Genomic DNA, 13,612 nt, shown 5'->3' on the forward strand with positions numbered 1-13,612 from the left:
GGCTTTGTCCATGGCTATTTACTTGGCCAGACTTGGAGGAACTCGACAGGTGAAGAAGGAGTTGACGACGTCTATGCGAGCTAGGAACGTCTTCCCAGTCAGTTGCCTGTAGGGTTAAGGCAGATGACTTGGGCTCTACGCTGCTGAAGTGATTCCGCTACTCTGATGATTAGATTAGGCCCTTCGAGGCTAGTATGTAAAGATTGGTCATGTGACCTTGTTGTAATTTTCTTATTCCGTTTTGTAAAGGATAATGAAATTTTGATATCAGTTCGGTTATGTGTTCACGGCGCACTGATCATGGGATCGTGAACTGCATACATAACGGGTATTTCGGACAGCTAGTCCGGGGTCCCCACAGAGCTGGTATCAGAGCTATCCTGACTGTAGGAGACCTTAGTTAGCATGGACGTTAGTTAGGAAACAAGTGCTTGGGCAAAACTATTTACCAAGCAGATTCTTTCTTTAACCGGAAGCATAGCTTCTACTCCCCTTGTTTCCTGAAAACTTCTAAATTCTTATCCCTCCGCTTTATTAAAAAAGTTGAAAATTCTTACTCTATTGTCTCATCCACTTCAAACCTACATATTGGACGATGTCCCCAACTCAGACTGGAGTCTCGAACTCAAAGATGTACCAATCCCTCAAGAAGACTCGTGTAACTCAAACGACAGCTAGAAGATTGGAGGCCGACTTAGTGTGCCCACATAGGGATATTTAGATCATGTCTTTGGTTGTCACCAAAGTCTGTCAGGGAGCTGACCTTGTTCCTCGATGGACTCGCACTTTTTGCAGTCGTCAGTGATCAGTCCTCAGTTTCTTGATTAGTAATTTTTAGGTCAGCTACAAGAAGTTGTCAACTTCGGGAGTACCTCAACAGTTACCCCTCTGAAGACTTCACGTCCCTAGGATGTTGGGATCAGAAGTTCTACACAGTTTTCGCCTCCAACGTCGACGACTCAACACCAGGCTGCTTTGCCACCAACTGCTTCGAGAATCCTTGTTGAAGTCAATGCCAGTCAGATGAAGACATCAACATATGCGACCAGCCCCCAAACCTATAGGATGGATAGGACAAACTCAATCGCTTTGATTGAGCTACCCCCGCGCATTAGGAATTTCCGGGTACTTAGAGTACCATGTCTGGTTTGATGATTGCCTGTAGTCCCCTAGTGTGTTGCCTTGAATGTTTTGATCTGTTTGTTGTGTGTATGATTGTCTTGGTCTTTCGGTTTGAAAAACACCCTTAGTGTGATAACCTAGCTTAGAAAGCCTCCCAAAGATATTTCACCCTCTTCTACCTCGCCGGTAAAATGCTAACTTCTAGTTAATTGGATAAGTTAAACGAAAGGATCTAACTCTAACCCGTTAACAGTTGATTTTCAACCGTTAGGAAAACTAACCAGACCCCTATCTATGCTAACTACTCTCAAGATCAGCCGAAGCATCTCTACTACATCAAGAAAGCAGAAGCTCCAACCTTCAAGAATGACTGCACCTCTGCGAGAAGACATAATAACTTGGTCTAACCTTGGAATATAATTGCGCTAACCTCGAGGATATATTCTTGAAAACCACCCTCTAACACACCATCTAACAAGCTGAGAGAACAATAGCGTCAACGCCAAGCTACATCGCATAGTTCATCTGGTCCTTACCAAATGAAGCTCCTTAAGATACTTCAAAACTCAAGACTTTAGGCGTAATTTACCCGCTAACTTCCTAGCTGGTAGAAGCAGCACCCACTCTCAAGCTGAAGATTGTCTTCGGCGCCCTCTGTTGCGGTTTCATATGGATACCAACCAGGCATTTCTTCAACTTACTAACTCGCCGCGCGTCCCATATGGCTCAGTTAACCCCGCGAGTGCCTCTTGAAGTGGTGGTCTGCACGTCGCCCCGGAAGATTCTTCAACTGAACAAGGAAGATCGATGACTTCTTCAGAAGCCCCCGACAGGATCGCAAGGCAGAAGCTCTAAGTTTTTCCGAAAGCCCGATGAAAAGTCTTCCACTAAAAGTTGGAGCTAACCCTAACATTTTAAACCTTTCTAACACACCGTTGGAAATGTAGGATGCACTAACCCCTCTTGAAGCCGTGGACTACACAACGCCCTCTGAAGATGTTTTCAACTCAAGACAGGAGAACAATGACTTCTTCAAGGAGCGCCCGACAAAACCCGCGGCCAAATCTTAGAGTTTTCAAAGACCCCCGGTGAACAATTTTAAGGGTGGAAGTCTTCGTCTTCCCCTAAAACTTAAAGCTAACTCTAAAAAGTTTTCAACCCTGCTAAGCACCGTTGGAGTACACTAAGTCTCCTAGAAATCATGAACCCCTGCTAGGATCGTTAAGAAAATGGAGAAAACCTACCTAGTCCTACGCTTAGTAATCTCGGGACGAGATTATTTTAAGGGTGGAAGAGCTGTAACACCCCAACTTTTGCAACCTTGTTTATTTGTCCATAAGGCAAAAATTAGGGGGAACAAAAACTTTTTCTATAAGCTAATTGGATGAATTGCCTTGATCTGTTTATTATAATAAATTGCTTTGATCTATTGGTAGATGAATTGTTTCGATTTGCTTATTGAGTTTTGTCTTGAGCTACCTCAAAGAACAACACCTCTAGTGGTAAAATCATCTTTGAATTCAAAACTTGGGATCATCTACCCCTTAATAAATCCTTCTCTCTTAACCTAGTCAAAAACCCTAAGGCATCATAAATTTGGCTAAGTCCCAAAATATGTTTAAGGTTCCATTTTGGAACCCCTGGATTAAGCTACCCCTTGCCATCCAAGGCAATGCACCTAGCCCTAGACCTAACCTGTCATTAGCACTTCCAAATCATGTCTTTGCCTTGAACCAGATCTCTCTCTTACCCACTTGTCCTTGATGATTTTGAGGCCAAGTCCACAATCTGTTTTGGCAGGCTTAAAATGTTCCAACTTTGGCAACTGTTTCTTAAGCACCCACAACTGTTATTGGTGACCTAAATGCATGGATCTCATCTATGCAACACCCTCTACAACTTCCACGTCTTGCATGTCTCATTCTGTCCTTGCAAATCTTATATTCACTTGATCTTGCACCCTATCCAGTGTTTCAGCACTAGATCACTTCTTCCTCTTTTATCTCTTGTTTTCATTTTAGACCATGTTAATCTCCACAAAACCTAGAGTGAAGTAGGTAGCTACATTATGTAGCCACACTCTACCCTTGAGATCACTTCTCCCAAAATATTTTATTTGCCAAAAATCCTATTTAGGATTCTTCTCTAATTTTCACTACAAAACTAATCCTAGTCTTATCAAAGCTTTTCAAACCTTTAAAATAGGAAATAAGGACGGTGTTTTGCATCATCTAATTTCCTTCAAGCCAAAAATACTTTCTACAAAAGTTTTTATTCTATTTAACAAAATGCATGTTATGGTATCTATATCATTTCTTGCCATCCTTTCTCTCATACTCAATTTTAAGACAATATCCCTTGCCCCATAAAGTGGGAAGATTATTTTAGAATCTTATGTACTGCCTAGCTTATCTCAACCTTCCAAAAACTAATCTCTTTCAAATGAGCCCTATGCATAGGTAGTGATCCAAATCAAATCCTTATAGGTTCAAGATCAAGTGATAAGTCTTGGGAATCCTTTGTACCTCTCCTACAAAATCACCACCATCTCCTAGCACCTCTATATTTCTCTTTTTAAATAACACTCTACCCAAAATTTATTCAACCCTCATATAGTATTGAAGGCCATCTCTTTTAATTTCTAAATTTAGAGTTTCAGTTTCAACTTATATTCTTCCACCACCTCTCACTCTAGCATTTTTCATCTTAAACACATTCACCTCATGAAGTGAGGAGTATGTCACCATGTCCATCCTTGGTATAATATTGATGGTCTCATCTCTAGCTCTCTAAGCCTTGGACCATCATCATCTTTGACCACCATAATGGCACACCATCACCATCACCACCACCACTCTCTTCCTTTTCTATTCTTGTTTCTTTCCAAACCTTGCAGGCTTGTGCATTTCCATTTCTTGACCAACTAAATTCCAACACACTCACCAACCTCTCTTTCCTCCCTCTTTCTTCCCAAAAAAGCCTAGTTAGAAAAGAACCCCCTCTCTTCTTGCTTATACATGACCGGGCCATGTTGCTCTTGTGCCCCAACCTGTGCACCCCTTCTGGCCCGACCTCAGCCCAGCTAAACCCTACCCCTGGACTCCCTCCCTCTCTTCCCAGGCCCAGCAACGGCCAGCCCACCCTGCCACCGAAACCTAGCCAACGAAGGGAAAAATGACGAGCAGCGATACTGGGAGCCTCTCCCGCTCGATCTCCTCCCTCTTCCCGCGCGCCTGCCCTCTTCTGCTGACGCCAGCCCTTGCGTCACGCTCCAGCACCGCCCTGACGTCACCATGTTTGCCTCCATTGGACTACAGCACCGCGCGCTCGCCCTCCGATTGGCCTAAGCCACCGCCCATGCACTACCCATCGCTCCCCTCCGGCTATAAAAGCCTCACCCCTCCCCCTCCTATCCCTCAAACTACTCTCACTCCATCCACCTCACTCACAGGCTCTCTCCCAAGAGCACTGCAGCGCTTCCCCGGCTGCCGTTCGACGGAAGACCTCCGTCGCCCGTGGTCACCGCAAGGTGGCGGGAGATGAATAAGCTCGCCCTGACCCCGTTTTCCCTCCCCTCTTCCTTCCTCGACGCTCGCCATGCCCTGCTCGTTCTAACCATCCCCTCTGCGCCGCCCAGGTCAACCGGAGCATGCCGTCGTCAACCATGTCCGAAGTTGCTGCGAGCATGGAGCCTCGGGAGGAGCTGCTGCAAGAGGAAGGGAAGCCGCCGGACGTGTCCCTGGGCGGCCCCACCTCGCCGCCACCCCGCCCTGCCATCGCCGGCAAGTCTTCCTCCCGCCGGTAAGCCCCCTGGCCGCCCCTCTTTTTCCCCGAGTCCATCACGCGCACGCCTGAGCGGAGGAGAACGACGCCCAACGTTTGTCCCTCCCGATCGAAGCGTTGCATGGCCCTGGGCCACGTCGGCCATGCAGCTGGGCCCCGCATTGGGCCCTCTCTCTCTCTCCCCTTTTTCATTTTGTTTTTTCTCCCTCCCTCCACCTGGACAATCCACCTGGGCCGGCCCAATCTTCCCACCCCCTGCGCGGCCCGGGAATTTCCCGCCCGTTTTTAAAAATTGAATTGCTGTAAATGTTGTTAAAACCAGTAGCACTATTTTGATAATAACTCGAGATCTACAAACCCAAATCGAGTGAAACAAATTGAATTAGTTCAGAAATTTCAATATCTTTTCAATGCCACTGGTCCCATATTTTTAGGATTTCTGTACGAGTTTTGGTAAATTAAACTTGTCCTATGTGTACTGCAGACTCTAACAAATTCCTAAAATTGTAGGATTAATAATTTTGGGTGAATCCAATTGGGTTAGTCTTGTTTTAGTACTGGCCATCTAAGAAAAATATTGTTAATCTCTGTTCATGCAAATTTGTTACTGTTTGTGTTAATGTGTGTATCGCATGAAATGTTGTACCAAAACTTTTGTTTATTTAAAATCTTTAACCAACTCTTTTTATTTAAAAATGGTCAACCTATGTTTTATTCTTGCAAAACAAAACCTCTGCAACTTAACCTTATTTCTATTGTTATGCTTAAGTTTTAAAAGAGTGTAGCATATTGTTTACCTCCTATTTTTGTATAGTGTCTATTAGCCAAATAAACTAGGAAAACGATTTCCTACTTTTCAAAAAAAAAATTGTTTTACAATAAAATATGAATGCTTTTGATACCTCACCAATGCACTTGTCTTCTTTGTGGTGTTATATACCAGGGGATGATTAATTTATGCCATGGTGATACCCAAAGAGGCAATTGCTCATTTGTGAGGCTCTCATGCCTTTATTAGGTGAATAAATTGAGTTTTCTAAATTAAAACTCTTAAGTTGTTTTGTAGTATCTATAAGTCCTTAGTATGTTAGCCCTTGGTTGAGTTGTTAGTTTCTGATTGTTGCATGTTTGTTTAGTTGGTGCAATATGGTGATTGTGTTCCTTTTTTATTTTCTGACGTTAGATGCGAACAATTTCGGAGAAGAAGAAGAAGTGGAATCGGACAAGGATTTTTATTCATATTGTTGGGATTCTTATATTGATGGAGTTGAAGAAGTCCAGGGACAAATAAGCTAAGGCAAGCCATCTCTTGATCTCTGAATGTTTAATCACATATTGTGGTTACTTTGTTGTTATTCTTGTCTCTCGGTCTATCTTGTGTTGTTTCTACTTATGTTGATGGAGCATGCTCACCATGAGCATGTTTATTCTCTTTGACACCTCACCTACAACCCCCTTTATTGAAATGGTGGTCTTCATCATCACGTTCTTGGTGTACCCCTCTAAGTGTGATGGGTACGCCCACTTGTCTTGTGTGTGTCGACCTCTTGACACCCTTTTTGCACCCCATAGTGGTATGGTGGTTAGCATCATGCCCTTGTCGTATCTTAAACCCCTTGTTGATGCCATGCATACTTACTCCCAAGTTTGTGAACCCCTTGTTGCTATTATACATACTTACTCTCGAGTGTGTTGAACCCCTTGTTGATCTTATGCATGCTTACTCTAAGCATGTATGCCCCCTTGACCACCTATATTATCATCTTCTTAGTGGTATGATGATTAACATCATGACCCTTGTTGAATCATGCTATTTATGATGTCCCTATGCATGCTTATCCTAAGTATGTATGATCCCTTGACACCTCAATTATCATCTCCTTAGTGGTATGATGGCTAGCATCACGCCATTGTTGTCTCTTAGTTCTTACATGAAACTATAGGTTGGGAACCCCCTTGAAAAAATACCTTGTTGAAAAGAACTTCTGAAAAACCTTGGGTGAGTTGGACTTACCTAAGTGTGTGTTTATGAAAGAAAAGGATCTTGGCAAAGATGGTTGGAAAGAGAATCTTGTTTATGAAAACTTTGGCGTCTAAGTATTCACCCGTGACAATTAACCCGCGCAACCACATTACCCTGGAGTGGGACGGGGCTTAGCTCGTAGTTTGTTGTTCTTAACATGGGACACCGCACAACTATATAAGGGTAAGGTTACCCCTGAATCCGGATTGTCGTTGGTGGAGACAATAGTATAACGGGAGGCCTTCGGGGCTGACCCGTCCGGAAGACACTATGGGTCTCCTGGCTTGGCGGTGGAGCCACGCTCAAAGTGAGGTGAGCTGCCACGGTGCCGAGGAGGTACATACTCCATAGGGTAGGATCCCGTGCTATGACGAATAGGCGAAAGGCTATGTCCGAGTTTTTGTCATGGCATAGTTGATATGCGGGGATGATGCCCACATGATGAACTCGCGGATCTTGTGGGGAAAGTGTGCAAACTCTGCAGAGTCAAATCTATTCGAATAGCCGTGTCTGCGGTCATGGACGGTTGGAATGGCTGTTGCTTAGCCTGATGAGTTTTTTTTACAAAATTGTTTGTCAAAGGAAAGGAAAGAACTTGTTTTGAAGTACCGGAAGGGTACGGGAAAGATTGTGTCGACCATATGGAGATGGTCAGGAAGGATAAATAAAATTGGGTTACCCCATCCTAGTGTTTTATGTTGTGGAAATCTTTTGAAGTAACTTCTTCAACAAAGATATAGAGATGTCATAGAACCCTCTTAGTGTTCCCTTTAACTGCGAAGTTGGGATGCTATATCCACAAGAGAAACTGATTCTCTTCCACATGCTATATCCACAAGAGAAACTATTATTTCTCTCTTGTCTTCTTTAGTTAGAATTGTTATCACCTTCTTGATGGTTTGTGAGTACAATTCCAATGTACTCACGGCTTTGTCCCTGGCTATTTACTTGGCCAGACTTGGAGGAACTCGACAGGTGAAGAAGGAGTTGACGACGTCTATGCGAGCTAGGAACGTCTTCCCGCCGGTTGCACTCGTAGGGTTAAGGCAGATGACTTGGGATCTACGCTGCTGAAGTGATTCCACTACTCTGATGATTAGATTAGGCCCTTCGAGGCTAGTATGTAAAGATTGGTCATGTGACCTTGTTGTAATTTTCTTATTCCATTTTGTAAAGGATAATGAAATTTTGATATCAGTTCGGTTATGTGTTCACGGCGCACTGATCATGGGATCGTGAACTGCATACATAACGGGTATTTCGGACAGCTAGTCCGGGGTCCCCACAGGTGCCTACAAGTTCCCCATCTTGGCCAATGGAGCTACATATGAAGATCAAGGACCTTCAAGACGGCGCAGCCACGAGAGTGCTTATGCACATGATCATCACCATCGACCACATAATATGGATCATCAAGTGCGTCGCCAACATGATCATCATCGACACGAGTCTCATGATCGTCCCCAACACATGTCATATCATCATCATCATCATCGACACTCCTCAGGGCATGGTGATCATTCAAGAAGATGACATCCACGACATGAAGGCGGCAAACACCATCATAGGGTGTCTACTACTCCAACGGTGGAAAGTACACCTCAAATGGACCTTCCTCATAAGGTGACTTCTACTTCTTGTGACACCACCACAATGGCCCATACATCTTCATATGCATATGGACTCTGATGCTACAAGTGCAAGCAACAAGGCCACCATCGACGGGATTGTCCAAATCTCCTATGTGATGTGTGCAAGGACAAGGGTCACATGACATGGCAATGCACAACACCATGCGCCAAGAAGCTCTACTTCGACGAGATGAATGCCAAAGCCACCATGAAGAACAATTTGGAAGAGGATGGAGTTGAGAAGGTTGAGCACGGGATTTTCCCTTCAACCAAGGAGGCGAATGGAGTTGAGATGGTGAGCATGGGATTTTCACTTCACAAATGGAGGCGCATGGAGATTAGAAAACCGATCCTACTCTTATATGATTGAATGATGAGGTGGTACCAATCCCATGTGAGCATGAGAGTCACTTATCCCACTAGAGTGAGAGTGAGAGTGAGTTGAGTGAATCCCACCCCATATGTGAGATCGAGTGCATCCATTTGGAGGACATGAGTGATACACCGAGTGAGTTGAGAGAGGTAGTTGATAGGTCCATGGAGGCCATTTCAATTTCTCACAACTTAACCACTCCCTCTATTGTGTCTTCTCAAGTTGCACTAGATTCCATGGATAATGAAGCGCTGAGCACGGACAAGAAGATGTACATGGTGCATAAAGATGATGATATCACACCATTCTTACAAGAAGACGAAGATGTTGGCCACATGGATCCTACTACTTCCACAACACCTACTTCAAATGAGACAGATTACAAAGGTAACTATATGGGTGTTGATGATGCCATGATCGCACTAGTGGACATGATGACTTATGAGTGCATGCATGATCTGATGATACAATTGCTATGTCACATGCTTCGTTACTCCCGTGTGATGCTTTGCTTGATAATAATGATGACCATGTGGAATTACTTGTTTGTGACAATTTGACCATGCCATGCTATGATAAAACCTTGAACATGTTTTGTGCTATATGCTTGCAATATTCTCCCTTTAATGGAACCAAAATGTTGAACAATTGTTCTTTCCAATGCTTGGTTCGCAATAATGTTAATATGCTTGCAAATGAGATTGCCCCCATAGCTCTCTCAAATTTTGGAGATTTTGCCTATTGCCATCTTGAGCATGCTCCCATATTTACTCCCAATTGATGGCGTGTACTCGGCGTATGCGGATACGCTGTTAGGGAACCCCAAGAGGAAGGTGTGATGATCACAACAGCAAGTTTTCCCTCAGTACGAAACCATGGTTTAATCGACCATTAGGAGAAAGGCGTGACTTCTGAAGGTGTTGCTGGCTGACTAGTGGCAGGGCGCACTACCAGTGTCAGCAACAACGTGGAACCTGCACACAACACAACCAAAGTACTTTGCCCCAACTTACGCTGAGGTTGTCAATCTCACCGGTTTGCCGAACACAAAGGATTAGATGTATCGAATGGAAGGAGATGTTTGCATAAATTAAACAAAACATGGTTGAAGTAGAATTTATCAGTAAAGGAAATAGGACCGGGGTCCACAGTTCACTAGAGGTGTCTCTCCATAAAGAAATAGCATGTTCGGTGAACAAATTACAGCTGGGCAATTGACAGAATATCGACCATACATGACAAGATGATTACTGTGAGATTTGATATTGTGCATTACAAGATAATACATAGACCGTAATCCAACTACGTCTATGACTAATAATCCATCTTCAGGTTAGCGTCCACACCCCTTCCAGTATAAAGTTGCAAGCAACAGACTATCACATTAAGCTATGTGTGTAAAGTAAACAATATAATTACCCTTGGATAAAACATTGTTGTTTTCTCCCTAGTATCAAAAACACATCTACAACCTTAGAAGTTATAAAGTCACTCTCCAAGGAAACTAGAGGCATGAACCTACTATCGAGCATAAATACCCCTCTTGGAGTCACAAGTGTCCACTTGGCCAGAGTTTCTACTAGCAACGGAGAGCATGCAAGGTCACAAATAACATATGACATGAATATATAATTAATCTCAACATAGTATTCAATATTCATCAGATTCCAGCAAACCATACATATAGGATTACATAAAGATGATCTTGATCATGTAGGGCAGCTCACAAGATCGATACATGAAGCACAAGGTGGAGAAGACAACCATCTAGCTACTGATATGGACCCATAGTCCAGGGATGAACAACCCACGCGTCATTTCGGAGGCGGGCATGGCGATGTAGATGCCTCCGGCGATGATTTCCCCCTCTGGCAGGATGCCGAGAAGAGCTTCAGAACCCCCCGAGATGGGTTCTGCGATGGCGGATGTGACGAAACTTTTCGTGGATGGAGGCTCGGGTATCCAGGGTTTTCTCAAGAAGATGTATAAATAGGCTGAGGATTGATGACGGTTGCGCGCCTAGTGGGCCAAACCTACCCTAGGCGTGGGCCAGGTCTAGGCCGCACCTGGGGGTGGTCTAGCCGACCTGCTGCGCCTCTTCGTGCCCCCTCTGGACTTCGTCTTTGTTTCGGTAAAATATTGACTTCGGCTTTTGTTTCGTCCAATTACGAGAATATTTCCTATACAACTTTACTGAAATACAAAAACAGCAGAAAACAGGGAACTGGCACTGTGGCATCTTGTTAATAGGTTAGTGCCAGAAATCATGTAAAAGTGCAATGAAGTGTAAAAAACACATATGAATTGGTGTAAAACAAGGATTGAGCATAAAAAATTATAGATACGTTCGAGACGTATCAGCATCCCCAAGCTTAACTCCTGCTCATCCTCGAGTAGGTAAGTGATAACAAAATAAATTTTGAGGTGACATGAAGCCAACACAATCTTTATCAAGCATGTAAAGCATTGTGAGCTCGGATCTATGTACTCTAACATAGGCATGATAGATATAATTCAATAGAACTTAGCAACTATGTTATAACATGAAGAGTAACTCAAAGAAAGGATCATGAATAATAGTGCATTGAAAGCAACTGTGTGTTTATGATCATAGAGTAAACATAACAAAGTGGTACTCGACATGTCCTTATGGAATAGCAAAACATAAATGAAGGACACCTTCAAAGTTCAAAGGGTGAGTAGATACAAGTAATTTGAGAGCAAGCAATAGCACAATCATGAATCAATCAATAATAATTTTGGGACTATGCACATTGCACTAAGAATGAAAACTATGCTCTCTTAATTGGTGCATAAAGTAGAAGATGAAGACTCGGCATGAAAGTAAAAGAAAGGCCATGCGTAGAGGGAAGCAGGGATTACCCATGTGCTCGAGATTTTTTATTTTGAAAGCAATAGGAGTGTTGAAAATATTTATTTTGATGGATGCAACTCATGTCAACGGTAGTGATAAATAGTATGGATTATGCATAAAAACTTCCGATAAGTTTACTTGCCTCATACATAATATACTAATAGTGCTCACACCTTGTCCTAATTAGCTTGGACTTCCATGGATTTTCATCACATACATATGTTTTAACCAAGTGTCACAAAGGGGTACCTCCTTCCCTCCTGTACAAAGGTCCTAGGAGATGACTCTCATTTGATTTCTCAATTTTGATTAATCTCAACTTTTTGGACATCCATACTGGGAAAACAAGGACAATAGATATTTGGACTTTTGTCCAGCTAAAACCTCCACCATGTGAACATGGCTTTAGTTGGTGGCCCAATGTTCCTCTCTGACAATATGCATACTCCAATTTTTGCAACTCATGGTAAATCTCCCTTACTTCAAACAAGATGAGCATGCATAGTATTTCACATGATATTCAACAAAGGCATATTGATGGTGTTCCCCATGATAGCATGGTTATCACACAACAAGCAACTTATAAGAACTAAAAATGCATAAGACATAATACTTGCCACAATAGTTTTTTAGACTACTTTCCCATGAGCTATAATTTACACAAAACAGGTGATAAATTTTCAAGATTTAAAGGTAGGACACATGCAATTTACTTTGGAGTGGCGGTAAAATACCACATGTGGGTAGATATGGTGGACACAATTCGCAAATTTGGTTTTTGGTGGTTGGATACACGACTAGAGCTCATACTCAGTATAGGTGAAGGCTAGCAAAAAGACTGGAAGCGACCAACTAAGAAGCAATAATGGCCATAAATCATGCATAGCGACAAAACATTATCAATCAAAGCATAAAGTGATATTAACAAGTCAAAAACTAAATGATCATAGAGGCTTTAGTTGACTGGTTATAGTCATAACATGGTATAAGCATGTGCCAAGTGAAAGTGCATGGAGCCCCCATGTGTGGTTTTGGTAATTAATGACAATCCCTATGGACTAATGTTTGCATTGAGTTATATTTGTAGGAGTTGTCCATAGGCAGTTCTTGAACCATATGTTGGCTTCAAGGTTGCAATAAGAAGAAATTGATGAAGGATATCAAGTGTCAAGTATGTCTTGAAGATGAAGATGAAGATGAAGTGAGCCCTCAAGTTACTTCAAGACATCAACATGATGAAGAATGAAGAAATGAAGTGCAAGTTCGAGATGAGCCAACTCTAAGAGTTCATAAGCTTGAAGCTTGCCATGGAGAAATGAAGTGCAAGTTAAAGATGAGCCATCTCGAAGAGATCCTTTGCTTGAGTCTTGCCATCCATATGGTGATCATGGATATGTGAAGTTGCGCCGAAGAAGAAGCTCTCCCATGGTGGTTTATGGGGGAGCAATCTACAAGACTTCGTCAAGCAAGCACAAGCAAGAAAGGTGTTCCATCTTGTTGCGGTCAAGATCGTCATCATCGAGCTCAAGTGGAATGCGCAAGTATAAGGTTTGCTCTTGATAGGGTTTCTTTCTCACCGGTCTCATAGTGTAGTTGGAGAAAAGTTTATAGTTAGTTGCCGTACTATCAAGAGGGCTCTCGAGTAAGTAACTCGATCGTATCCTTCGGAGAGCTTGATACGTCTCCAACGTATCCATAATTTCTGTCGTTCCATGCTTGTTTTATGACAATACTTACATATTTTGCTTGCACTTTATAATGTTTTTATGCGTTTTCCGGAACTAACCTATTAACAAGATGCCACA

Source organism: Lolium perenne, chromosome 1 (assembly GCF_019359855.2).
Source record: "Lolium perenne isolate Kyuss_39 chromosome 1, Kyuss_2.0, whole genome shotgun sequence".
NCBI classification, from domain to species: Eukaryota; Viridiplantae; Streptophyta; class Magnoliopsida; order Poales; family Poaceae; genus Lolium; species Lolium perenne.